The 27813-nt window shown below is 39.3% G+C and overlaps 1 long non-coding RNA gene across 1 annotated transcript; it reads right to left on the bottom strand.

The window, feature by feature from the left end:
• Nucleotides 1-3660: 3660 nt before the first annotated feature.
• On the bottom strand, nt 3661-9472 carry LOC117519255. Its single transcript, XR_004563228.1, has 3 exons — nt 9172-9472; nt 6291-6384; nt 3661-3795 (listed from the first exon to the last, which is right to left on the bottom strand). It is a non-coding gene; the product is annotated as an uncharacterized LOC117519255 (long non-coding RNA).
• Nucleotides 9473-27813: the final 18341 nt, after the last annotated feature.

Below are 27813 nucleotides of genomic sequence, written 5' to 3' on the forward strand. Positions count from 1 at the left end.
TCAGCTGTATGAGCATGTAATCATTGGAAGAGTGTGTGGGAATATTGCGATCTTTGACCTCTTAAATAGGTCAAGGTTAGCCATCTTGAAACCTATCCAAGGTTTGTGCCCCAAGAATGCTCCTTGTGAATTTGAAGACCCCGGCAGTAATAGGACTGGACTTGTGCTGAGCACAGACAGACGGACAGACGAACGAACGGACAGAGAGTCTTCACAATACCCGATGGCCATATTTTGGCCTCGGGTAAAATCTAAAACTGGAGCAAACAGTGTTCATAGAGGAGCAAACCTCTGCTAACACTAGGTTTCCAATTCCACAAATTTTTACCTTGGAAAAATATTCAAAGTCCTGTTAGAAGTGGCTTTTCATAAGCTAAATTAGAGGTATATCAGGAGTATGTATTTAGTTTATGCACTTGAATCAAGTTTGTGTAGTGTTGTCAGGTTTTTTTTTTTGGGGGGGCACTTGGTTTCAAATCCACAATCTAGATCAGATCCGGATAAAACTTTGTCAGCTGATAGTGGAGCCAGTCTGCATCTCACTTTCAAATATGAGACTAATTGAGGCATGTTTGATTAAGATATAATGTAAAATATACATTAATGTGGTTTTCAATGTTAAATTTAATGGCCACTAATCTGTATTCTGGATCAGATCCAGATCAAACTCTGACGATAAAGGATACCATTCTACAATACATAATGCTCTCAAATATGAAAGGAAATTCAATCTTTTTTTGACAGAGTTCTGAATTTTGATCAGCGGAAACAGGGTGCACTTGAGCTCAATTTTAAGCTTCATGGCAAAGGCTGTGAATATTTATGTATATGATTTCTTAGTTTTTTGTTTTAATAAATTTGCTAAAATCTATAAAAAAAAAAAAACCCAAACCTTTTTTCACATTGTCATTATGGGGTATTGTGTGTAGAATTTTAAGGGGAAAACAAGAATTTCATCCATTTTGGAAAAAGGTTATAACATAAAAAAAATGGAAAAAGTGCTGTGAATATTTTCTGGATGCCCCATAGCTGGGTCTTTAAATGTAATATTTAAATTATACTAACAGTCACCTAAAGAACTGGCTCCATGGCCGGCGATCGTGGGATGCAATCACCTTAACATTTCTTGTTTTTCTTGTTGCTTAATGCTGACAAATTATACTATATTTGTTGCCTTTCTGCCACCTGATTGTTTTTTTCTGTTTGAGGTGCGGCTCAATCCAGATGTGGGAGTGGATGTGTTCTTCTGTAAGCCTCCCGTCTTGTGCACCAGCATGGACTCCCACAATTTCCTGTATATTCGTATCATCAATTGTGTCTCTAGCATGGCCCAAGGAGAGGGCCACCCGACTTGAGTCTGGTCTGCTTGAGGTTTCGTCATCAAATCATCTGAGGGAGTTTGTCCTTATCACTGCCACCTGTGTGCTTGCTCTAGGGGTTGGTAAGGTTAGACCTTACTTGTGTGAAGCACCTTCAGGCAGCTTTGTTGTGATTTGGTGCTATATAAAATTAAATAAATTGAAAATTGAAATTCATGCAGATTGATCACCTGCACTGCGTGTTTTCCAACTGTCCCCATTCCACTCACTGCTGAGTAATTCAGCAATCAAAAGTTCATACAAAACAGAATATCATCTTTGGGTGCAGCAGGGATACATGGAAAACATGCAGAGCAGGTGATCTCCAGCAGCAGGGTTGGGGACCCCTACACTAGGAATGTATGTAAAATGCGTTACATAGTGAAGGTACCACACGTGCATTCTCAACAGAAAGATTTTATTGAAAAACTGTGTACAACCGCAACAAATTTGACACACACACACACACATACATATAGATTTACTTATTAAGTGCTATACAGGTTCTGAGCAGTCAGGCCAGTGTTTATCCCCTGATAAAGCACAGGTTGCCATTCCATCACAGGTACTTCCCAGCTACAACCGGCACTCAAGATCACAGATCATTTTTCGGTCACATGACCACACTTCTGTGAGGGTCAAAGCAGTAATCCTCACAGAAAACATGTGAAGCTGAGAGGACTAATTCAGCCTTTTCCTCATCCTTTAGATCCATTGATCATTTTGCAAATTTCTCAACTCCATAGGTGGAAGGAATACTGTTAAGATGTTCAACTTGTGTGATTAAGGGAAGAAACTGACATTTTAAAAATGTTCTTAAGATTCAACACCATTTTTTTAACATTTCTGATTTTATATAATATATATATATATATATATATATATATATATATATATATATTTATTTTATTTTTTTTTTTAAACAACAGTCCAATCAGCAATGACAAGGCCAGTTTAAGCATGTCTATGTCACAGGCTGACATATTTTGTTGGGTGCCCCTCACTTTCCTTTGTTGAAAGCAGGGTGAGGATTATATTGGACTGTCCAAGGTGGTATGTGACGGCCTTTACAATTAGAAACTCTAACACATATAGAATTTGTTTTCTACATTAAATATCACTGATTGCCTGATAACATCACCCAGACTGAAAGTGAATTCACAGCAGCACATTGTAAAACAAAACAAAATGTAAACCATCTCATTACACTTCCAACTGACAGAAGAGGAAGGAGGTTGTGTGATCGCCACTGTGAAATTATTTTTTTTTTTTAAACTCGCACAAGAATTTGACAATTTTTCAGCAGAGAAAATTTCTTTCAAATCCAAGCATGACTTTTCAGCACCTTGTCCACAAACAAGCTGGAAACAATCACATAAAATCTGCACTGCTCTGATGGCAGGACAATTTTTATTATTAAAGCTTGCTAAGCCAGTTGGACCATACTGTCAGGAGAACACTTAACTGTTTTGCGTCTCTTCCAGTGATCTGTCCTGGTGAAGCTTCTTTTACAGTCCTCCACACCAGTATCGCTTGATGCCAGTATGGATGAGTTCATGCTGGGAGGAGAGCGCACGGGTCGACTGTAGCTTTTTGTGCAGTACTGACACTGATACGGTTTGTCACCAGTGTGGCTTCGTACGTGGGCTGCGTACGAATGCTTTGCACTGAACACTTCTCACACTGGTCACAGCTGTATGGTTTTCTCTCCGGTGTGAACACGCTCATGGCGTCTGCAGTGAACTGATGTGATGAAGGCTTTGTCACAGAATCTGCAGTGGTATGGTTTCTCCCCTGTGTGGATGCGCTGATGATCTGTCAGTGAAGCCAAAAGACTGAAGCTCTTCCCACACAGCTCACAAGAGTGGATTTTGGCTCCCGTGTGGACAAGCTGGTGACGCTGGTAATGAACTAACTGCAAAAAACCCTTCCCACATTGGTCACACGTGTATGGTTTACTCTCCACTGTGGATGCGTTTGTGTGCTTTTAGCGAGACGGTAACGTAAAAGCTTTGTCACACTCATCACATTTGTACAATTTCTCTCTGCTGTGGATGAGTTTGGTGTGTTCAGCTGAAACAGAGCGCTGGTACGTCCTCTCACACAGATCACATTTGTACGGTTTCTCTTCACTGTGGAGGAGTTTGTGTATTTTCAGCCGATACGGAAAACTAAACGCTTTTGCACACTGATCACATTTATATGGCTTATCCTCACTGTGATGAGCTGGTGTCGTTTAAGCTGATGTGTCCACTTGAAAGCTTGCTCACATGGTCACATTTGTACGGTTTCTCTCCGCTGTGCTGGCTTGGTGTTTCAGGTGTGATGACCATCTGAAACCTTTCTCACACTGATCACATTTGTATGGTTTATCCAGCTTTGTTGGTATTGGGAGAGCTTCATCACTCTGTTGACCAGCATTCTCCTTCAGGTTACTCTGTTTTTGTTTTTTTAAGTGACAGAAAGAGAGAAACATGAATAAGTTAACCCAGGTGTAGTTGGAAACAAAAGCCTTAGAAAAACTATATTGGGCCAGATCAAGTCTTACCTAACCTGAGGACCACAGCAATCCCACTTGTGTTACTTTCAGTATTTTAATTTAATCAGGTTAGTCCCATTGATATTGAGACCTCTTTTGTAAGGGAGACCTGGACAATTATAAAGTTTCCAATTCACCGAAACCGGAGCACCTGGAAGAAACCCACGGAAACACGGGGAGAACATGCAAACTCCACACAGAAAGGCCACAGGTGGGAATCAAACCCATGACCTTCTTGCTGTGAGGCAACAGTGCTAACCCCTAAACCACCGTGCTGCCCAATTTATTATTATTCCACCTAAAATCTGAACCCTAAAGGTTTTAGCAGACTCAGCATGTTGCCGTGGTGTGATGAACAACATATTGGATGTTATATGAAACAGTTTGGACAACAAAGCATCAGATGGACACAGATGTAGAAGTGAACCGTGGATTTATGCAGGAAGCCCTCAGCATGTGGTGTGTGCCATAAGGACCTTTAAATTCTAAAAATAAGCAAGATGGACAAATAAATGTGAGATGGACAGAATACTGGATGTTACATGATGCAAATAAACACTTATTGCTGACCCACAGCATTGGAAATACTATAATAAAAACAAGAGTCTATTTATTTTTTAACCCTATGGGGTCAACGCCGTCGTATACGATGGCTAAGACCAAGCTTTACTAAATTATAAATAACTTTTGAATGATATAAGATATAAACTTATTTTTTGCTGAAAAGTTAACTTCGCGGACTTTCAAGCCAGCCATCGGCCATCTTTGTACTCCTCATAGAAGCTGTGTGATGACATGCGCAATGTGAGTGTCCAATCGGAATTGGTTCACCGTCACATGGTTTTCCAAAATCCAATCATAGGGCAGATTTACCTCACGTGAAAAGCCAAAGATTGTTTTCAGGAGTGATATGTTACTAGTTGGCCCGTTTGAATAGCCCCCTGGGTGCTCCAATGAGTACCTAATTTTAGTACATACTCAGTGCGCCCTGCGCCATTACGCACAGCGATCAGTGAAAGCAGGAGCAGACGGAGAGCCTCTGATGACAATCTCACGTGCTCAAACACAGAGTGTGTAACGGACAACAAAACGCATAGACCATTTTGTATATATTGTTCAAAATGTTCATTTGTGTTTATTGTTTGAACCTTTTTGTTGTACAGACTTTCACACAAGACCTCAAATTACCTTTATAAAGTGTCAAAATAGTTGTTTATTATAGTTTGCTGTGTGTTTTGAATAAATGTGTGTGGAAAATTATTTTTTGCTTTATTTTTTCCTTGCCTATTTTTGATTGTAAACCTTTATTACACTTATAAAACACAACAAAACATATATATTCTGAAAGCACAGGTTTTCATGAAAAAAAGAGACATAAAACTTGATTGTGGGATGCAGGGAGAGCTGTTAACAGCAATAATAAAACATTTAAGCCAGGCGAGTGAACTGTCCAAAAAATGCCCTTGGACCCGAGAGGGTTAATCAGCTCTTTAATTTGGGATTTTTGTGCACTGTTGTAATGTACTTTTATTATTGGAGGGTGTCAAAATACAACCCATTGCTTAGGTTGTGACACCTGGGCAACAAATCAAACCTGTTGGGGTGAAATGTGTGCCCAGCGGCCACTACGGTAACTATGAAGGCCCAACAGGAACCCTGAACACAAGATGGCTAACGGGCCTCTGGGGAACCAGAAGTCCTCAACAATGGATCAGACAGAGGAGGTGATGGCTTGTATCCCAAAAGCTGCAAAAGCGGGTGAAGGCTGCAGCAGGCCTTCTGACACAACCCTACTTTTTTTTCCGTGCTTGAGGCCGGCACTCGGAGTGTACTGGCTGCACACCCCATGTGGCAGAGTTGCTATTATTAATAATGAACATGTGATTTTTCTGTATATAAGTCACAACAGAGTAAAGTCGCAGGACCTCCCAAACCAGTAAAAAAACAACAACTGTGACTTATGCTAGTACAATATTAAAGTAAAATATGAATCCATAGCATAAGTCTTTTCTGGTGCTATGTGGCTTGTCTATGTTCTGAAAATGGAATGTTTTAGTATTTCTGCAGAGCAGGTGGCTCCAGAGGATTGAACATGGACTACTAGTATACAGCTCAGGGTTCAATACCATGAGTGTGCTTCTCAAGCATCCCGTTTGTGTAATTGGACAAGAAACACCATCTGTATTGTCCCAGTCCACCCAGCTGTAAATGGATACTGGCCATGATTGAACTGAATCCCATTACCTTTTGAAGCTGTCTTGTATAGGATTCACTCATTTTCTAAATGTGCTCATTCCAGTTAATCACGGGGATGGGGAGATGTACAAAACTACAGGTAAACACATGTATAATTGACAAATTAACTGTATTATCATGACAATATTAATTCTCACCATTTGGGAAGGTACCATTTTGCCACCTTATTGGCCAACAGCAAATGCCAGAAAGGTTCCTGCCATCAGACGTGACGCGTCCCAGCAGTCACCCCTGAAATGACGGAAGAGTAAACAGACATGCATGGATTTAATTTATTGTAATTACAGTCTCTCATTTTAAAACCTATTTCAATCATTAGAAGAAATAAAAATAACAATGTTTAATTCATACATGTGGCACAAGATACCAGTTAATACTACAGTAGTTCAGTTCTGAACCTGTACTGGCCCGGTTCTACTCAGTGGTCCCATGTTTCTCTCCTGGTGCAACGGTCCTCATCTTTCTCCATGTGACATAAATAGACAGACAGTTGGTCCCAATTATTTTCAAGTGCGGTCGCTTGGCATCTGTCGCATCGCAGCTGCTGCTGTCACAGAGACTGAGGTGAGTGTGTGAGGGTAAAGGGGCGTTAACCGTAACACCAAACAGTGGCACACCCCTTCTCCTCCTCCACACGTGCTATCCGTCTGCAAACTCAAGGGAAGCCAGTGGTTCACACCACAAAGACTCTGTCATCCTCGATCATTTAGCACCCTTTGGGGTTATAATGTTCAGGGGGGGCGGACAGAGCTACAAAGTTTGTGTTGACCGTGTCGCAGTACTAAGCCAGACCAAGGGACCTGTCTGACCGCTGCTGTTGAATATGAGTTGGGAACAGGTCACAACTGCTGTCATCTTCACCATTTTTGGGTGGACCAGTTTGAAGTCCTGATCCTGGACATTTGCAAACCCAGAGACTCAGACTCCTCATTTGGCTTCTCAAGTGCTACAATAAGGGCAGCCACTGATTTCAAATAGATCTCAGCATCATCTGGAACGTCAAGGTCAGTGGCATCACTGAACCTCACAACCCTAAACCCAACACCCAAACCATTCAAAAGAATAGGTCAAGGAGGAGTTACACATCATTATATAGTACAGACTTAGGGCTGCCACAACTAGTCGACTAGTCACGACTACGTCTACTACTGGAACCATCAACAACTAATTTATTAATTGACGAGTCATTTATTTTATTTAAGTCTTTGTTTTTATCTCAATTCATGGTTTTACGCAGCGAGCCGTCCTGCCGTCATTTGGACGTTCAAATTTTGGGGAAGACGGCCGATTAAAACAGTGGCCATCTTGTTCAAAACCGCCTAAAATGCGCCGTTTACCGACGGAGCTGTCGGTGTGTGTGTGCGTGTGGGTAAATGAAGTCTAAGAAATAGTCACTGATTTGGAAATGTTCATGTTTTCATCCCCTGACGTTTCTCGGAAAATGCTGCAGGCCTTAATTTGGAAATTACGTATGATCCGACTAGTCGACTAATCGCAAAAATAATCAATGACTAGTCGCCTATCAAAATAGTTGTTTGTGGCAGCCCTACATGGATTTATGACAGACTATCACAATGGTACTATCAAGTCAGCATCATACAAGATAACCAAGTCAAATCAAGTCAAGTCTGCAAGCATGTGCTGGTGGTGCGCTTTGCTGTATCCACAACACCACAGAAATGCCTTGGGTACTGGATGGCAACCACCCAGGTAGACAACTGGTCCATTCTCACATCTCTCAAATAACCATCTATCTGCTGCAGCCAGGTGAAACATGGGCATCCCCTTTGCCTTTTCTAGCTACTGAGATCCTCAACACTCAGGCACCTTCATGCTGGATCATGTGGAGAAATAGGCCACATGGCCAAAATGTCACAGCTGATGCCCCCTCACAATGCAAGTGATACTCCTCATCTTAGTCTCTCTTAGTAACAGCTCATTTGATACAAAGCCATTCCTGTGGCACCCAAGGATCCTTCAAAGACACCTAGACTACCAAAGAAATCCAGTTGTTGCCTTAGGTCACTGGTTAGCATCCAAGTCTCACAACCATACAGTATGATGGCAGCAGCACCAGGACCCTAAATACCTGGACCTTCATTTGCCTGCAAAGATATCGGCATTGACAAACCTCTTTTCAGTGACACGACACAAAACCAACCTGATATCTCACTGGCAAAGTACTGTTTATGTGTCTGCAGAATCCAAATCTTCCTGACCCAGTATCAGGACTTTTGAGTGAAAGCTGTGAAGTTTTTTGTAATGTTCAAAACTCCAGAGTGGTGTTGTTTTGGCCAAGCTCACTTTATCTACAAAGAAACACAAGACAACCTTGTTCTTGTAGTTTGGAAGAACATCTGATTAGCTCTTCTAGCAATCCATGATCGAACCAATGCTGTTTTTATTCTTTGTTGATGCAGGTTAATGACACGGTGGAACAGTGAATAACAAACACTGCTGGGGACAGTGTGCAAAGCAAAAGACGATCACTAGCAGTTGCGACTGTTAACGTCAGTAACCCATACTGTCTGCTTTTACCTGCACTCTCAGCAAAAACCAAACTGTCTCCTATGATGCAGCATGTCAGTGCACGCTACAGTCTGTCATCGTGACCACTGCAGGCATGCAAAAAGGACACGACCAGACACATCCTGATCACGACTCATCTTGTCCTGCAACCCCAGGCCAAGGTAAAGGCTGCAGTTTAACGAATCACCAATAAAAGCCACTCCAGATACCCATGATAAAGTGATCTGAATGAATAATCCTGCTCTTTGTTGAGTTGTAGTGTGACCCATGTTGCATTTTCCAGTGGATGGCATTTAAACATATGTCTTCCTTCCTTGGCAGCTCCAGAAACTACCCAGAAACCAGATCCAAAGAGCAGGTCGTAGTTAAGGTAACAAAATATGAGACTGTTCGGTATCTGACCCAAAGTGCAACAAGAGGTGTTGTGAAAATATACATTCATACACCCCAAATGCAACATTCAAAATGAGGACAAACACAAAAACTCACTGATTTTGCCAGTGGTGGCCTCCAGCACAATTCCCAAAAGAGGATTTGTCTCCTCTCCACTCAGACAGGGACACACAGACACAGCGTTAGCATCTTACAGCTACACAGAACATCTCACTGCACAAGTCTAACGTATACAGAAAGATTATGGTAAATTTGTACTTGTCGCACACGGATTCCTTGGAAACTGTTGTTTGTGGATCGCTACATGTCCCTGGAGCTCGGAACGCCTCTCAGTCCTTCCGCAGTGTCAGGCCACTCCCAAAAACAACTAAAATCAACGGATGAACCACGCAGCCATATTACCACTCCCTTCGTATTAGGACATTATATGTCATGATTCTGTTTCCATGACCAAAAGTGTCTTTAAAACAACTTTATAATATTTGTTGGAAATTATGTGTCATATGCAAATGTTAATTTAGTGAAATTAGTCATTATGAAGAATGGATAGTTTGATTTTAAAAAAAAAGTTTTACTGTTGGATTATAATTATCGGTTACTTTTCAACACTTTAATGTTGCACCTAGTAAATGCAGAGCTAATTTTTATTTATTTAAAATAACATTGTGTTGGGTCACTCATGACTTTCTCCCTGTTCACCACAAATATAATTTATTTTTGGTTACATTTTCTAAAGCTATATATACATATATTAGACACCAAGGCTGTCCGATAAACATAGTGGCGTTAAAAAAGAAGTGATATTTTCCTTTGATGTGTAGTGGAACAGACATAAGCAAAATTATGACAATAAAGTAAAAGTACCACTTGGTTGTTTGTAAATAATTATATAATTGTTTTGCAAAGGATACACGCAAGGGTATGATCACACTCTCACGAGCGCCACGAACTTAGCTTATGATAAGCTAAAAGTGGACGCTCTCGTTATGGCCGAACAACTTTCCACAGTTTCTGGTGATTCAATCGGACCGGGAGTGACATGTTTAGCCGCATGTTCTCCTTGAATTGCTGGCTGTCTGAGTGGTGTCCAAAAAATGAGGTGGGCTTCATAGATAATTGGCAAAGCTTCTGGGGAAAACCTGGTCTTGTTAGGAGAGACGGCATCCATCCCACTTTGGATGGAGCAGCTCTCATTTCTAGAAATCTGGCCAATTTTCTTAAATCCTTCAAACCGTGACTATCCAGGGTTGGGACCAGGAAGCAGAGTTGTAGTCTTACACACCTCTCTGCAGCTTCTCTCCAACTGCCATCCCCTCATTACCCCATCCCCGTAGAGACGGTGCCTGCTCCCAGACCACCAACAACCAGCAAAAATCTATTTAAGCATAAAAATTCAAAAAGAAAAAATAATATAGCACCTTCAACTGCACCACAGACTAAAACAGTTAAATGTGGTCTATTAAACATTAGGTCTCTCTCTTCTAAGTCCCTGTTGGTAAATGATATAATAATTGATCAACATATTGATTTATTCTGCCTTACAGAAACCTGGTTACAGCAGGATGAATATGTTAGTTTAAATGAGTCAACACCCCCGAGTCACACTAACTGCCAGAACGCTCGTAGCACGGGCCGAGGCGGAGGATTAGCAGCAATCTTCCATTCCAGCTTATTAATTACTCAAAAACCCAGACAGAGCTTTAATTCATTTGAAAGCTTGACTCTTAGTCTTGTCCATCCAAATTGGAAGTCCCAAAAACCAGTTTTATTTGTTGTTATCTATCGTCCTCCTGGTTGTTACTGTGAGTTTCTCTGTGAATTTTCAGACCTTTTGTCTGACTTAGTGCTTAGCTCAGATAAGATAATTATAGTGGGCGATTTTAACATCCACACAGATGCTGAGAATGAGTCTCAACACTGCATTTAATCTATTATTAGACTCAATTGGCTTTGCTCAAAATGTAAATGAGTCCACCCACCACTTTAATCATATCTTAGATCTTGTTCTGACTTATGGTATGGAAATTGAAGACTTAACAGTATTCCCTGAAAACTCCCTTCTGTCTGATCATTTCTTAATAACATTTACATTTACTCTGATGGACTACCCAGCAGTGGGGAATAAGTTTCATTACACTAGAAGTCTTTCAGAAAGCGCTGTAACTAGGTTTAAGGATATGATTCCTTCTTTATGTTCTCTAATGCCATATACCAACACAGTGCAGAGTAGCTACCTAAACTCTGTAAGTGAGACAGAGAATCTCGTCAATAGTTTTACATCCTCATTGAAGACAACTTTGGATGCTGTAGCTCCTCTGAAAAAGAGAGCTTTAAATCAGAAGTGCCTGACTCCGTGGTATAACTCACAAACTCGCAGCTTAAAGCAGATAACCCGTAAGTTGGAGAGGAAATGGCGTCTCACTAATTTAGAAGATCTTCACTTAGCCTGGAAAAAGAGTCTGTTGCTCTATAAAAAAGCCCTCCGTAAAGCTAGGACATCTTACTACTCATCACTAATTGAAGAAAATAAGAACAACCCCAGGTTTCTTTTCAGTACTGTAGCCAGGCTGACAGAGAGTCAGAGCTCTATTGAGCCGAGTATTCCTTTAACTTTAACTAGTAATGACTTCATGACTTTCTTTGCTAATAAAATTTTAACTATTAGAGAAAAAATTACTCATAACCATCCCAAAGATGTATCGTTATCTTTGGCTACTTTCAGTGATGCCGGTATTTGGTTAGACTCTTTCTCTCAGATTGTTCTGTCTGAGTTATTTCATTAGTTACTTCATCCAAACCATCAACATGTCTATTAGACCCCATTCCTACCAGGCTGCTCAAGGAAGCCCTACCATTATTTAATGCTTCGATCTTAATATGATCAATCTATCTTTATTAGTTGGCTATGTACCACAGGCTTTTAAGGTGGCAGTAATTAAACCATTACTTAAAAAGCCATCACTTGACCCAGCTATCTTAGCTAATTATAGGCCAATCTCCAACCTTCCTTTTCTCTCAAAATTCTTGAAAGGGTAGTTGTAAAACAGCTAACTGATCATCTGCAGAGGAATGGTCTATTTGAAGAGTTTCAGTCAGGTTTTAGAATTCATCATAGTACAGAAACAGCATTAGTGAAGGTTACAAATGATCTTCTTATGGCCTCAGACAGTGGACTCATCTCTGTGCTTGTTCTGTTAGACCTCAGTGCTGCTTTTGATACTGTTGACCATAAATTTTATTACAGAGATTAGAGCATGCCATAGGTATTAAAGGCACTGCACTGCGGTGGTTTGAATCATATTTATCTAATAGATTACAATTTGTTCATGTAATTGGGAATCTTCTTCACAGACTAAGGTTAATTATGGAGTTCCACAAGGTTCTGTGCTAGGACCAATTTTATTCACTTTATACATGCTTCCCTTAGGCAGTATTATTAGACGGCATTGCTTAAATTTTCATTGTTACGCAGATGATACCCAGCTTTATCTATCCATGAAGCCAGAGGACACACACCAATTAGCTAAACTGCAGGATTGTCTTACAGACATAAAGACATGGATGACCTCTAATTTCCTGCTTTTAAACTCAGATAAAACTGAAGTTATTGTACTTGGCCCCACAAATCTTAGAAACATGGTGTCTAACCAGATCCTTACTCTGGATGGCATTACCCTGACCTCTAGTAATACTGTGAGAAATCTTGGAGTCATTTTTGATCAGGATATGTCATTCAAAGCGCATATTGAACAAATATGTAGGACTGCTTTTTTGCATTTACGCAATATCTCTAAAATTAGAAAGGTCTTGTCTCAGAGTGATGCTGAAAAACTAATTCATGCATTTATTTCCTCTAGACTGGACTATTGTAATTCATTATATCAGGTTGTCCTAAAAGTTCCCTGAAAAGCCTTCAGTTAATTCAAAATGCTGCAGCTAGAGTACTAACGGGGACTAGAAAGAGAGAGCATATCTCACCCATATTGGCCTCTCTTCATTGGCTTCCTGTTAATTCTAGAATAGAATTTAAAATTCTTCTTCTTACTTATAAGGTTTTGAATAATCGGTCCCATCTTATCTTAGGGACCTCGTAGTACCATATCACCCCAATAGAGCGCTTCGCTCTCAGACTGCAGGCTTACTTGTAGTTCCTCTATCGTCCTCCTGGTCGTTACTGTGAGTTTCTCTGTGAATTTTCAGAACTTTTGTCTGACTTAGTGCTTAGCTCAGATAAGATAATTATAGTGGGCGATTTTAACATCCACACAGATGCTGAGAATGACAGCCTCAACACTGCATTTAATCTATTATTAGACTCAATTGGCTTTGCTCAAAATGTAAATGAGTCCACCCACCACTTTAATCATATCTTAGATCTTGTTTGACTTATGGTATGGAAATAGAAGACTTAACAGTATTCCTGAAAACTCCCTTCTGTCTGATCATTTCTTAATAACATTACATTTACTCTGATTGACTACCCAGCAGTGGGGAATAAGTTTCATTACACTAGAAGTCTTCAGAAAGCGCTGTAACTAGGTTTAAGGATATGTTTCCTTCTTTATGTTCCCTAATGCCATATACCAACACAGTGCAGAGTAGCTACCTAAACTCTGTAAGTGAGATAGAGTATCTCGTCAATAGTTTTACATCCTCATTGAAGACAACTTTGGATGCTGTAGCTCCTCTGAAAAAGAGAGCTTTAAATCAGAAGTGTCTGACTCCGTGGTAAACTCACAAACGTAGCTTAAAGCAGATAACCCGTAAGTTGGAGAGGAAAGGGCGGCTCACTAATTTAGAAGATCTTCACTTAGCCTGGAAAAAGAGTCTGTTGCTCTAAAAAAAAGCCCTCCGTAAAGCTAGGACATCTTTCTACTCATCACTAATTGAAGAAAATAAGAACAACCCCAGGTTTCTTTTCAGCACTGTAGCCAGGCTGACAAAGAGTCTGAGCTCTATTGAGCTGAGTATTCCATTAACTTTAACTAGTAATGACTTCATGACTTTCTTTGCTAACAAAATTTTAACTATTAGAGAAAAATTACTCATAACCATTCCAAAGAGTATCGTTATCTTTGGCTGCTTCAGTGATGCCGGTATTTGGTTAGACTCTTCTCTCCGATTGTTCTGTCTGAGTTATTTTCATTAGTTACTTCATCCCAACCATCAACATGTTTATTAGACCCCATTCCTACCAGGCTGCTCAAGGAAGCCCTACCATTATTAATGCTTCAATCTTAAATATGATCAATCTATCTTTGTTAGTTGGCTATGTACCACAGGCTTTTAAGGTGGCAGTAATTAAACCATTACTTAAAAGCCATCACTTGACCCAGCTATCTTAGTTAATTATAGGCCAATCTCCAACCTTCCTTTTCTCTCAAAAATTCTTGAAAGGGTAGTTGTAAAACAGCTAACTGATCATCTGCAGAGGAATGGTCTATTTGAAGAGTTTCAGTCAGGTTTTAGAATTCATCATAGTACAGAAACAGCATTAGTGAAGGTTACAAATGATCTTCTTATGGCCTCAGACAGTGGACTCATCTCTGTGCTTGTTCTGTTAGACCTCAGTGCTGCTTTGATACTGTTGACCATGAAATTTTATTACAGAGATTAGAGCATGCCATAGGTATTAAAGGCACTGCGCTGCGGTGGTTTGAATCATATTTGTCTAATAGATTACAATTTGTTCATGTAAATGGGGAATCTTCTTCACAGACTAAAGTTAATTATGGAGTTCCACAAGGTTCTGTGCTAGGACCAATTTTATTCACTTTATACATGCTTCCCTTAGGCAGTATTATTAGACGGTATTGCTTAAATTTTCATTGTTACGCAGATGATACCCAGCTTTATCTATCCATGAAGCCAGAGGACACACACCAATTAGCTAAACTGCAGGATTGTCTTACAGACATAAAGACATGGATGACCTCTAATTTCCTGCTTTTAAACTCAGATAAAACTGAAGTTATTGTACTTGGCCCCACAAATCTTAGAAACATGGTGTCTAACCAGATCCTTACTCTGGATGGCATTACCCTGACCTCTAGTAATACTGTGAGAAATCTTGGAGTCATTTTTGATCAGGATATGTCATTCAAAGCGCATATTAACAAATATGTAGGACTGCTTTTTTGCATTTACGCAATATCTCTAAAATCAGAAAGGTCTTGTCTCAGAGTGATGCTGAAAAACTAATTCATGCATTTATTTCCTCTAGGCTGGACTATTGTAATTCATTATTATCAGGTTGTCCTAAAAGTTCCCTAAAAAGCCTTCAGTTAATTCAAAATGCTGCAGCTAGAGTACTGACAGGGACTAGAAGGAGAGAGCATATCTCACCCATATTGGCCTCTCTTCATTGGCTTCCTGTTAATTCTAGAATAGAATTTAAAATTCTTCTCTACTTATAAGGTTTGAATAATCAGGTCCCATCTTATCTTAGGGACCTCGTAGTACCATATCACCCCAATAGAGCGCTTCGCTCTCAGACTGCAGGCTTACTTGTAGTTCCCAGGGTTTGTAAGAGCAGAATGGGAGGCAGAGCCTTCAGCTTTCAGGCTCCTCTCCTGTGGAACCAGCTCCCAATTCAGATCAGGGAGACAGACACCCTCTCTACTTTTAAGATTAGGCTTAAAATTTTTTTTGCTAAAGCTTATAGTTAGGGCTGGATCAGGTGACCCTGAACCATCCCTTAGTTATGCTGCTATAGACGTAGACTGCTGGGGGGTTCCCATGATGCACTGTTCTTTCTCTTTTTGCTCTGTATGCACCACTCTGCATTAATCATTAGTGATCTCTCTGCTCCCCTCAGCATGTCTTTTTCCTGGTTCTCTCCCTCAGCCCCAACCAGTCCCAGCAGAAGACTGCCCCTCCCTGAGCCTGGTTCTGCTGGAGGTTTCTTCCTGTTAAAAGGGAGTTTTTCCTTCCCACTGTAGCCAAGTGCTTGCTCACAGGGGGTCGTTTTGACCGTTGGGGTTTTACATAATTATTGTATGGCCTTGCCTTACAATATAAAGCACCTTGGGCAACTGTTTGTTGTGATTGGCGCTATAAAAAAATTGATTGATTGATTGATTGATAACCATCCCAAAGACGTATCGTTATCTTTGGCTGCTTTCAGTGATGCCGGTATTCGGTTAGACTCTTTCTCTCAGTTGTTCTGTCTGAGTTATTTTCATTAGTTACTTCATCCAAACCATCTACATGTCTATTAGACCCCATTCCTACCAGGCTGCTCAAGGAAGCCCTACCATTATTAATGCTTCGATCTTAAATATATCAATCTATCTTTATTAGTTGGCTATGTACCACAGTCTTTTAAGGTGGCAGTAATTAAACCATTACTTAAAAAGCCATCACTTGACCCAGCTATCTAGCTAATTATAGGCCAATCTCCAACCTCCAGGGGGGTCGTTTTGACCGTTTGGGGTTTTTTCCGTATTATTGATATGGCTTTGCCTTACAATATAAAGCGCCTTTGGGGCAACTGTTTGTTGTGATTTGGCGCTATATAAAATAAATTGATTTGATTTGATTTGAAATTGTCACAATATGAGACACGGCTACCATCAGAAGAGAAGGAAGGCCGGTCGCTGAGCAAAAACCAGAGAATATTGCATCAAAAACGGATCACAGGCTTCAACGTTTCCCGCATAAGGTTCCGGATGACAAATAATTGGTTCGGAAGCCGACTCTCTGGGTGACGGAGATTATCTGCACTGGTATCGATGGTGCCCGCAGCTGGAAAAAAGAAAAAGAAAAAAGCTTAAGGCGAGGGTATGGGGGGCAGAGCTCCCCAGAAGCTGAAAGGTTTTTGCCATGCTAATGCTCCCCTGAAGCATTTACTGAAAATCAAGTCTGAAGGACCGTAAATGACATGGTGAGATGCTAACGAGCTTTGCTTGTTCATGTCCGCGACATATGCATATAATGATGAATGATAATTTGTATTTTTAATTGTTGACATTTTATGTTTGTGTAATAATAAATGTTGCAAGACAAAATGTGCCTTATGATAATAGTGCAAATACATTTTTTTAAAATGCTTAACATGAAGTTCGTTAATGCTTCAAGTGCATAGTTAAACTTTAAAAATGTACATAACAAACAAATAAATAAATGGTTTTGTTTTTTTCGTCTTGCTGCCCTCAAAAAATATAACGCAATACCTTCAGCCGTAATGAGCATTGTCTTCTTATAGAATTGCAATTGTTTCATTGGTATCGATCCCCTCTGCTTGGGCCCATGCCTACAGACATAATTACAGAACAATTCACAAAATTAATAGACAGGAAAGCTGTTGGTGCAGAGGACAGGGGGTCTCCAGCACAATTACATACACACAAATCTCTGGATGGAGCTGCACCTTAAACAAGAGAAAAACAGAATCAAAGCATCAGAAAGACAAGAATACAGTATAATTTGTCAGCATTAAACAACAAGAAAAACAAGAAATACTAAGGTGATCGCCGGCCACTAGCCCTGAGCTTCACTAAAGACCCAGAATTTGTAAAGTTGAGGCCACGACATGCTCCATTTCCTATAAAATGATTAAAAAGAGTGAAAAGCGTAGAACTATACTATGCCAGTATGCTAGCCATACGAAAGGGAAAATAAGTGTGTCTTAAGTCTGGACTTGAAAGCCTCCACAAATCTGACTGTTTTATTGACACAGGGAGATCATTCCACAGAACAAGGGCATGATAAGAGAAAGCTCTGTGACCCGCAGACTTCTTATTCACCCTAGGAACATAAAGTAGTCCTGCCACCCTGAGAACATAAAGCCCGGGCCGTACATAAGGTTTAATTAGGTCAGCTAGGTAGGGAGGTGCCAGTCTGTGAACAATTTATAGACTAGTTGCAGAACCTTAAAATCTGATCTCACTGGGACAGGAAGCCAGTGAGGGGATGCCAAAATGAGTGTAATGTGGTCGAACTTTCTGCTTCGTGTCAAAGGTCTGGCAGCAGCATTTTGAACCAATTGGAGACCCCTAATGCTGGACTGCGGTAAACCAGAAAATAAAACATTGTAGTAGTCCATCGGAGAAGAGATAATGGATCAGGGTCGCAGCATCAGCCATAGACAGGATGGGATGAAATTTTTTCTATATTTCACAAGTGGAAAAAAGCAGTCCTCGTAATATTTCTAATGTGGAGGCCAAAGGACAACGAAGGATCAAAATTACCCCAAGGTTCCTCACTTGTCTGTGTGATGTATGGCACACAGACAAGCCTAGGCTAAGCGTTAACTATCAAATTGATGCTGATGTCTCACTGGACCAGAACCATCATTTCAGTCTTATTTGAGTTAAAAGTAGGAAAGTTTCTAGACATCCAGCTTCTCACTGATGCAAGGCAATCTTCTAAGGATTTTATGTGGATGAGATGACCAGCAGTTATTGGCATGTATAACTGAGTATCATCAGCATAGCAGTGAACGGTAATCCCAAAGCGCCGCAATATGTGCCCAAGGGGTGCTATATAAAGGGAAAAAAGCAGGGGGCCTAAGATGGATCCCTGTGGAACCCCAAATTTCATGTCACTAAGGTTAGATGTAGTGTTACTGTACAAAACACAGTGAGAAGGACTGGTCAAGTATGATGTCAACCATGCAAGGGCACTCCCAGTAATCCCAAAATGATTTTCCACCCTACCAAGTAGATATGATGATCCATGATGACTCCCTCAGCCCCAACCAGTCCCAGCAGAAGACTGCCCCTCCCTGAGCCTGGTTCTGCTGGAGTTTCTTCCTGTTAAAAGGGAGTTTTTCCTTCCCACTGTAGCCAAGTGCTTGCTCACAGGGGGTCGTTTTGACCGTTGGGGTTTTACATAATTATTGTATGGCCTTGCCTTACAATATAAAGCGCCTTGGGGCAACTGTTTGTTGTGATTTGGCGCTATATAAAAAAATTGATTGATTGATTGATTGATCCACGGTATCAAATGCAGCAATGAGATCTAACCGCACAAGAACCATAGTGGTGTCTGAATCCACTGCAAGCAGAAGATCATTCACCACTTTAGTGAGAGCTGTCTCTGTGGAATGATATTTTCTAAAAGCAGACTGCAGTGGCTCAAAGAGATTATTCTCAGTAAGATAGTCTACAAGCTGCCGTGAAACAACATTTTCCAGAATTTTAGAGCAAAATGATAGATTTGAAATCGGCTGATAGTTTTTCAGTACACTAGGGTCAAGATTAGGTTTCTTTTAATGGTTTAATCACTGCAGATTTGAAATATTTAGGAACAGATCCTAGAAGTTAAAGAAGATTAATAATTTCCAGCACAGTCTGCCCAAGAGTGGGCCACAGGTCCTTAAACAGTTTGTTGGTATGGGATCAAATAGACAGGTTGTGCTTTTTGTTGACATTACGAGTTTTGTCAGCATGCCTAGTGAGATACTCTCAAATTCTGTAAATCTAGGCAATGCCTCAGTAATGGCGCCCACCTCAATAGCAGGGTGTAGTGGCTGGGTTAAGGCTTACTGGGATATGTTTAACCTAATGTCTTCTATTTTCTTCTCAAAGTAATCCAGGAAATCTTGTGCTGTAAAATGAAAGTGAACAGGTGGTTGTCCATGAATAAGTGTTGCCACCGTGTTGAACAAGAACTTGGAGTTATGCTTGTTTTTGCTGATCAAATCAGAGTAGTAGGTCCGCTTTGTAGCCAGTAATGCATGTTTATAGTCTGAGATAGCATCATCCCACGCAAGGTAGAATACTTTTAATTTGTGAACTATGCCATTTCCGTTCTAGACCTCTGGCCTTATGCTTGAGGTCACGCAGGTAATCATTGAACCAAGGTGACTGTGTTTTGGGGGGGTGCAGTTTTAATAAAGGTGGCGCAATCACGTCGAGTGTAGTTTTGAGCACTGAGTTTAAACTATCCACAAGACTGTCTACTGTTCGGATATTTATAAATCTCTCTACAGGTGTTATCAGGTTACAGGTTTCTGAAAGTGTTTATTTCTCGCTAGTTTTTACATAATATATGACAAAAGGTTATATTTACACACAAACGAAACATAGTTCACAGCCTGTGATGTCGCCACGCTAACGTCCGCTAAATGTCTTGTAAATCACTTCAGAGGTGTTATTAGGTTCAAAAAAATAGAATTTTCTGTTTTAGAAGTGTTTATTTCTCACTTGCTTTTACAGAATATAATATGAGAAACATGTAATATAAGTGTTTGTGTGTAATAAGTGTTTTTAAAGAGACCTGTGACTGATGTCACGGCGCCGCTCTACTCTGATTGGCTGTCACCTCTGCCACTCAAAACAAAAACGAATCAGACTAAAACAGAATGTGACTTTTTAACCTCTTAAAATGGGTCAAGGTTAACCATCTTTGAACTTCTCCAAGGTCTGTGTCCCAAAAATCTTCCCTGTGAATTTGAAGACTCGGGCAGTAACAGGACTGGACTTATGCTAAGCACAGACAGACGCACAGACAGACTGACAGACAGATGGATGCAAAGCAAAACTTGATGGCCTTGGGTAAAAAAAAAAATCTGAATGTTTTCTCTTAAAATTTCAACAGAAATTTTTGATGAAATTATGAAGGTTTTGTGCAGTGTGTGTGAATATCATTTTTTCATCCTGCTGTATTGTGTGTTTCTTATTTGCAGTAAACAGGGGATGGTGTACACATACAGATTATTTCAGACACATTCAGGACATTACATTCTGATGGTAAACACACACACACACACACACACACACACACACACACACACACACCACACACACACACACACACACACACACTAACACTACTGCTGATGGAAAAAAAAACTAAATGAAATTCAAAGCAATCACACAGTGTGTTTCAGTTATTTGAAAATTTTAAGTCTATTCTATTTTTAAATGATCAGATTTAGCTGAATCAGGTAGGACTAAATTTATGAAACACTTCTCTAAATAAATAACAGTAAATTCTGAAATAGAACTATTTTTTAAGTGTTGCATGTGCTACACAAGGCCATAGGGTCACTGACCCTAAAGAGATTCCCTCCTTGGCACAGTGATCTATTCAACAATTCAGTGTTACAACCAAAACTATGATACATACACTTTTCTTTCCTTTATATTTGACATCCTTGACCATGAAAACATACCACTAGAACTTGGAATCACTTTGTGTCTTTATTAGTTCAAAAGTTATTGTTAAAAACGATTTTTCGGTAATGGAGGTTTTCTTCTGGATCTAGCTCCATAACATTTGAAGCTATATCAAATCTGATGACACCTTACTGAATCAGTACAGATTCAGCTACAATTTGGTGTTAGTTGTGCATCTCTAGCTTCGTTTGTCACCTCACACTGATACATTTTCTATTTTCCCTATATTTTTGCATATTCTGGATCACCAGATCCGGAATCTGGATCCGATCATCACCAAACTTTGTTGTTTGATAGAACATTTGACTATGTTACACCCTAATTTTTTTCAAGCCTTTCTGCCTTGTTTTTGTGGAGTTAGAAACTAGACTGTCAAAATTCCCCCTATCCCGCAATGGTGAAGAATCCTTTAAAAAATTCCTGGATCTGGATTGTGATCCGGATCACCACTAAAATTTAATCACTTGTTCCTCTTGTCATTTCCAACCACTCCACAAAATTTCATCAAAATCCGTTCAAAACCTTTTGAGTTATCCTGCTGACAAACAGACAGACAAACAAACAAACAAACTCAACTGAAAACATAACCTCCTTGGCGGAGGTAACAAACAAACAAACAAAAGAAGAATAATCTGGAAAAACCACTGTGAATAAAAGCACAAAATTGTGGCTGCAGTGTCAACACACGCATTAACCCCATTAGTCACAACATCATTAAACAAATCAGGTAAACTCGACCACATGAATAAAATTACTCAATAAAATAATTAAAAACATGGAATGATTTGATCTTAATAAATCTGATTTAAAAAAAAAAACCCTCTACTATATTTGACATCACTAAAAAAATAACTGAAGACTGAGACCATACAGGGATCAAGACTTATGAACCCAGCTAGAAATGTTAGAGGAAGCAGTCGTGCCTCAGAAAAAATAACTCTTGTTATCAGTGAAGTTAATCAGTGTACAGTTTCTGTAAATGTGGCAGTGGCTTGTTCAAAATGTAAATGAACATCTCAGAATGCTTCCTTTGTATTTTCCCATCAGTCCTCCCACAGTGGAAACTCTTCAGACCAAAAAAAAAACAAAGTCTCAGAAGATCCTTTCTCAGTATTTAACCAACTGACAACTCCAGCAACATTGTTACATTTGTTCAAACTACCGTGTTTTCCAGAGTATAAGTTGCAGGGGTTTTTTTGCGTGTGTGTGTGTGTGTGTGTGTGTGTTTTGCTAGTTTAGGAGGTCCTGCAACATATACTCGAATGCAATTTATATACAGAAAAATCACACATATGTTATAATATTAATAATTAGAATGACTATTTAAATAGGACTTTCCCAGTAACTAACACACACAATAAATAAATAAAGGAATAAATGCAATAATAAAACATAATTACAACAGACAAAAATCCCTAAAAGGAAAAAAAAGCTGATAATACACTTAAAAGTGCAATTTATACTCCATAAATACTGTAACTGCTACAGTGCATTCACATTTAACAGACTACACAGTTGAGCGTATTGATCTGCTTCAGGTTTCTTCCTGTAAAATAAGACAAAGATGCTGAGAGTTTTATTATTACATCCGCCAAGGACGTAATAAAATCATCAGCGTTTATTTATACTTCTGTCTGTCTAGCTGTTAACAGGATTATGTCAAATCTACTATACGGATTTTGACAAACTTTTCACCACAGATAGGTATTAGGCCATGGAAGACTCAATTAAATTTTGGAGGTGATCTGGATTCTGGATCAAGATTTCCCTTTATATAGGCTTTGAATGATTACTTCAGAACTATTTCAGGGATTGTCTGTTAGAGCATGGAAGACTCCACTGAATTTTGGAGGTGATCTGGATCCAGATTGGCGGATGTCAGAAATTTCTGATTGCTCTTGTTATTATTATGGCTGTTGTAATAATCATTTTAAAAATCTACATGCCCTTCTTTTTTCCTACATCTTTTTTTTTGTTTTTTTGTTTTTACTTCAGCATATTATTACACTTTCTTTTTTAAATACTTCTGCTAAGGTTTTGTCTCATTTTTATTGCAGAGTATGTAGCTTATATGATAATCATAAATCTTGTTGATAGTTGTTCTTTTCTTTGATAATCACAATGTGGAGTTGATCATCACATTTTAATAGTCTTACATTTTGATATGTGAAGAAAACAAACTGTTGAAGTGTGTTATGTATATAACATGACTGACTGTCCACAAGCGTTGATCTCAATCTGCACAGAAATACACATCTGCTGATGGTTTCGCATCAGTAATATGTGCTTTTAATATGTGCTTTTATTCTCATTGCATTTTTCAACATTCTTTAAATATTTTTGCCTGAAAATACTCATTCTGTTATCCATTTTTTGAACCTGCTTTTCCACTTAAAGGCCACAGGGGGCTGGAGCCTATCCCAGCATCATTGGGAAAAAATCAAATATGATGAGGCTGCCTGTCTCACTTCCTTCATTCTCTTTATTTTTTCAACTTCATGTTTGACTTTCCTCATCACCACCTGTCATATATACTCATAAATTGGATTTGGTCAGTCAGAGGAGCTGTAAATGGTATTTCTCTGCTTAACCCTAAACATGGCAGGCTTATCAGCCTCCGAAGGTCAACGCCTCGCTGTTTTCCTCCAGAGGAACCTCTACAGCCTTGGTGAACCATTCGGCTGCCCCTCTTATCTTTCTGCCCTCCCCTACAGTCTGATGTTGTCAAGGCAACTCCAGATATTATGCACACACTGACAGAAACTGATACAAACTCATCTGACTGATACGAACTCATCTCATCTGCACACGATGCACCCCCCACCCTACCACCCCTCTTGCCTCCGCCCTGCCACTCCCCGAGGTCGCAGCTGCATGGAATACTGCTGCGGCCACCCCACACTCACATTGCCTCAATTCGGATGACAGACTGTCTTAAAGTTTAGTGTACATAAACAATCAAATGTATATGTATGGTTGTTTTAATTCTGATTTGTGCCATTATTACATTCAACTAGTAATAATTGTGGATTAATTGCTGTCTGAGGTGATTGGGTGTGAAGATAATGTTGTTGCACTTGTAATTTTGTTGCACTTCTTATAATAACAGTAGAATGTCTATTTTGTGACATGCTGTTGTTTTTTCTGGTGACAGTCCGCAGCAGATGTGTCTGAGATGCCTTTCAAAACGTTAGATGATCTGATCCGGCACTATAAAATGAGGAACAAAGGCCTAGTCATGCATCTGCGCTACTCCGTTGAAAGGAAGACAGCCATGTTACTCCGCCCCAGAAAGTCCCACACTGAAGAGCCTCCCTGTGAAAAGATCCACAGTACGCTTTTGCTTCTTTTGTACACCCTGTTGCTCATTTCCTACAAATCAGTCAGATGATCTGCAATTGTAAGACTTCAGTGGCCTTAAAGGGGACTGTCCAAAATGCATTTTTTAAAAATATATACCTTTTTATAGTTGGCACTTAAAGCTTCAAAAACTTTTCACTGTAGAAACTCTTTTGTGTATTATAGTAAGTAAAATTTCAGGGAGAGGTGATTAGCAACTCCTGTTTAAAACAACAATAATAATTTCTAGCACTTTCAGGTCAAAAATGTTTGAAGTAAAATGCAACAAAACCTAAAAATGAAAAATATATGTAAAAAGAAATAGACATAAAAATAACTAAGAAAAAGTACAACAATCAAATACAAACACATTTTTTTAAAAACAAACTAATTTTAAATATAAAATCCCCCCATATACTGTGAGGAGCAATTAAGAGGTTTTCAGCCTGACCCAGAAAATTAGGGTGTGGTTCTCCATTTTTTGCGATCAGAGAAACCAACCTTTTCTTTCTTGGGCCAGGCTTAAAACTTCTCAGTCGCCCTGGTAGTTCTTAGCAGTAGATCAGAAGTACCTTTTAACGGTCCACGGGCAGATTATTCCACAAAGTAGAAACACAGAGCGCAAACCCGCTACGTCCTGCCAACATATTAACCTTACAATGCAGAGTAACACTGTATCCTGTACTGTATGACGCGCGGGGGGGTGGCACACTTGCATAAAATGCTGATATGTATTGTATGTATAGACATGATCACATGGGGGCTAAAAATCTAAATTTTTCCCAAAAGAAATAATATTCATCATCATCATCAACATTTTTACCTATATTTTTTCCAAATATATTTCTTGAAAAAAGAAGATAATTTGAACAACAGATGGAACATTTTCACAGAATACCTCATAATTGCCATATGCACTATGTTGTATTCAGGTATTTTTAAATTATTGAAATGTTTCATCTAACCTTGTTATTCTTTTGCACTCAAATGTTTCCATTTTGATTTTTCTTCACATTTTTCCAGAAGCTCCTGACAATTCAGACTATGTTGAAGTGTTACCCTCCTACCCTCCTACTCGCTCACATCGCCCGCTTCATAGACCCTGAGACCTGCTGGTGCCCATGTTTGTCCCCATATTCTGGAATCTAAAGCAGATGAGAGTCTATGACTCCCCCTGGAAGGAACACCGGTCCAACACAGGTTGCGTCCTCAGCCGAGGTCAGTACCCATTTACAGCAAGTTGGACTGGGACGTACATGAAGTCTTTTACTCAAGTCTGAAATTTTAAAATTGACAATCAGCATTAAGCTCATAATGTATCAGATGGGTACCAATAAAGGACAATTGTAGCCAATTGTAATTGTAAATTTGTTCGGTAACACTCAGGTTGTGTCCTTTCATTGAAGAGATTGAAGTGGTTGAAAATGGGAGTGGGAATAGTTTTCTTTCTTTCTTTCTTTCTTTCTTTGCACTCCTTTCTGATGACTCGATGTTACTTTTGGTTAAAGGGGTATTTGCTTCTGCCATTTCTTTTTCAGTGTCAATCTGTCTTCTTTCGTTGTAAGTTTTGTTTGATGTTGTTTTGTGTGTGTGTGCTGAATAAATTCATTCATTCATTCATAAAGGACCAGATATGAACATCTAAACTATGTCAATCTAGTACCACAAACTGGTTTGTCTTTCCAGAATAATTGAAGCAAGAAAACTGAACTTTTTATTTACCCCCAGGAAAACAAAAAATGCTTACATGTATTGTATGACTCTTGAAAGCATTTTACTCTGGTATTTCTTTGTACAGTGTTTCATTTTTACTTAATTTTTTTCTTTGTGTTGCCTTTGCTTTTGACTCTTTTCTTTGATTCTTTTATTTTGACTCATGAAAATAAATCAATAAACCTTGCATAGCTGTGTGAGAAACCTCATTTAACTGAAATGATTGCAAATTTTACATCCAATTTGGTATCACTGATAATCTGATACATCACATCTAACATTATTATTTTATTTCATTATTTATTATTATTTAATAGTATCTAATATTCCCACTAAATTACAGAGACAATCTTTTTTTTTCATTGCAGGCCTTATTAAACTGATGTGAAGCATTTTATTAATACAAGCCTCCTTAATGAAGAGCTTGACATTTTAAACTTTAGTTTTCATGCAAGTCACTTGATATTGCTTTTATTAATTAATGGGGTCATTTCCAGTGAGGTGTAATCGTTTTCAGTGTGTACAGCATCATTGTGAACTGAGTGTATATTTTTTGTTCGTTTTTAACTGTAAAGGTTTCTGAGACAAACATCAGTTTTAAATGTAAGTGTTTTTAACGTCAGCCTGCAGAAAACCAAATACCAGTAATACCAACGCTATTTAGTCTGAACACCAGGGACTTTGCAAATATGATTCATGTCTCTGAAACCCATCATGTGATGTTGATCATGTTGTTCCCATGAGCTTCTTCTTTTTTTTTTTCATTTGTTTGTTAAAGCATAGCCCACCAAAGCAGACCACAGCAGTTCCTGGACCTGCAGCAGTTCTGTGTAGTGGTAAATGTTGCAAAGCTTTGCACAGTTTCTTGCTATCAAACCTGACCTGTGCTCTGGGTATTTCAGCAGTTCATCTTCAACACTGTTCACAGCTCAGAGCTGCATTCTTTGCAAGAAGGGATTCAAGATCATCTTCATGAAACTTGGTGGAAATACTATGTGGCCAACTTTGTGGCATTCATTACAAATTTAAATGTTTTTTTAAACATGCAAATAAAGAATTAATATAACGCAATGCTAAAATACCCTCAGCTGTATGAGCATGTAATCATTGGAAGAGTGTGTGGGAATATTGCGATCTTTTGACCTCTTAAAATAGGTCAAGGTTAGCCATCTTTGAACCTATCCAAGGTTTGTGCCCCAAGAATGCTCCTTGTGAATTTGAAGACCCCGGCAGTAATAGGACTGGACTTGTGCTGAGCACAGACAGACGGACAGACGAACGAACGGACAGAGAGTCTTCACAATACCCGATGGCCATATTTTGGCCTCGGGTAAAATCTAAACTGGAGCAAACAGTGTTCATAGAGAGCAAACCTCTGCTAACACTAGGTTCCAATTCCACAAATTTTTACCTTGGAAAAATATTCAAAGTCCTGTTAGAAGTGGCTTTTCATAAGCTAAATTAGAGGTATATCAGGAGTATGTATTTAGTTTATGCACTTGAATCAAAGTTTGTGTAGTGTTGTCAGGTTTTTTTTTTTGGGGGGGCACTTGGTTTCAAA

Source organism: Thalassophryne amazonica, chromosome 1, assembly GCF_902500255.1.
Source record: "Thalassophryne amazonica chromosome 1, fThaAma1.1, whole genome shotgun sequence".
Taxonomy (NCBI): domain Eukaryota; kingdom Metazoa; phylum Chordata; class Actinopteri; order Batrachoidiformes; family Batrachoididae; genus Thalassophryne; species Thalassophryne amazonica.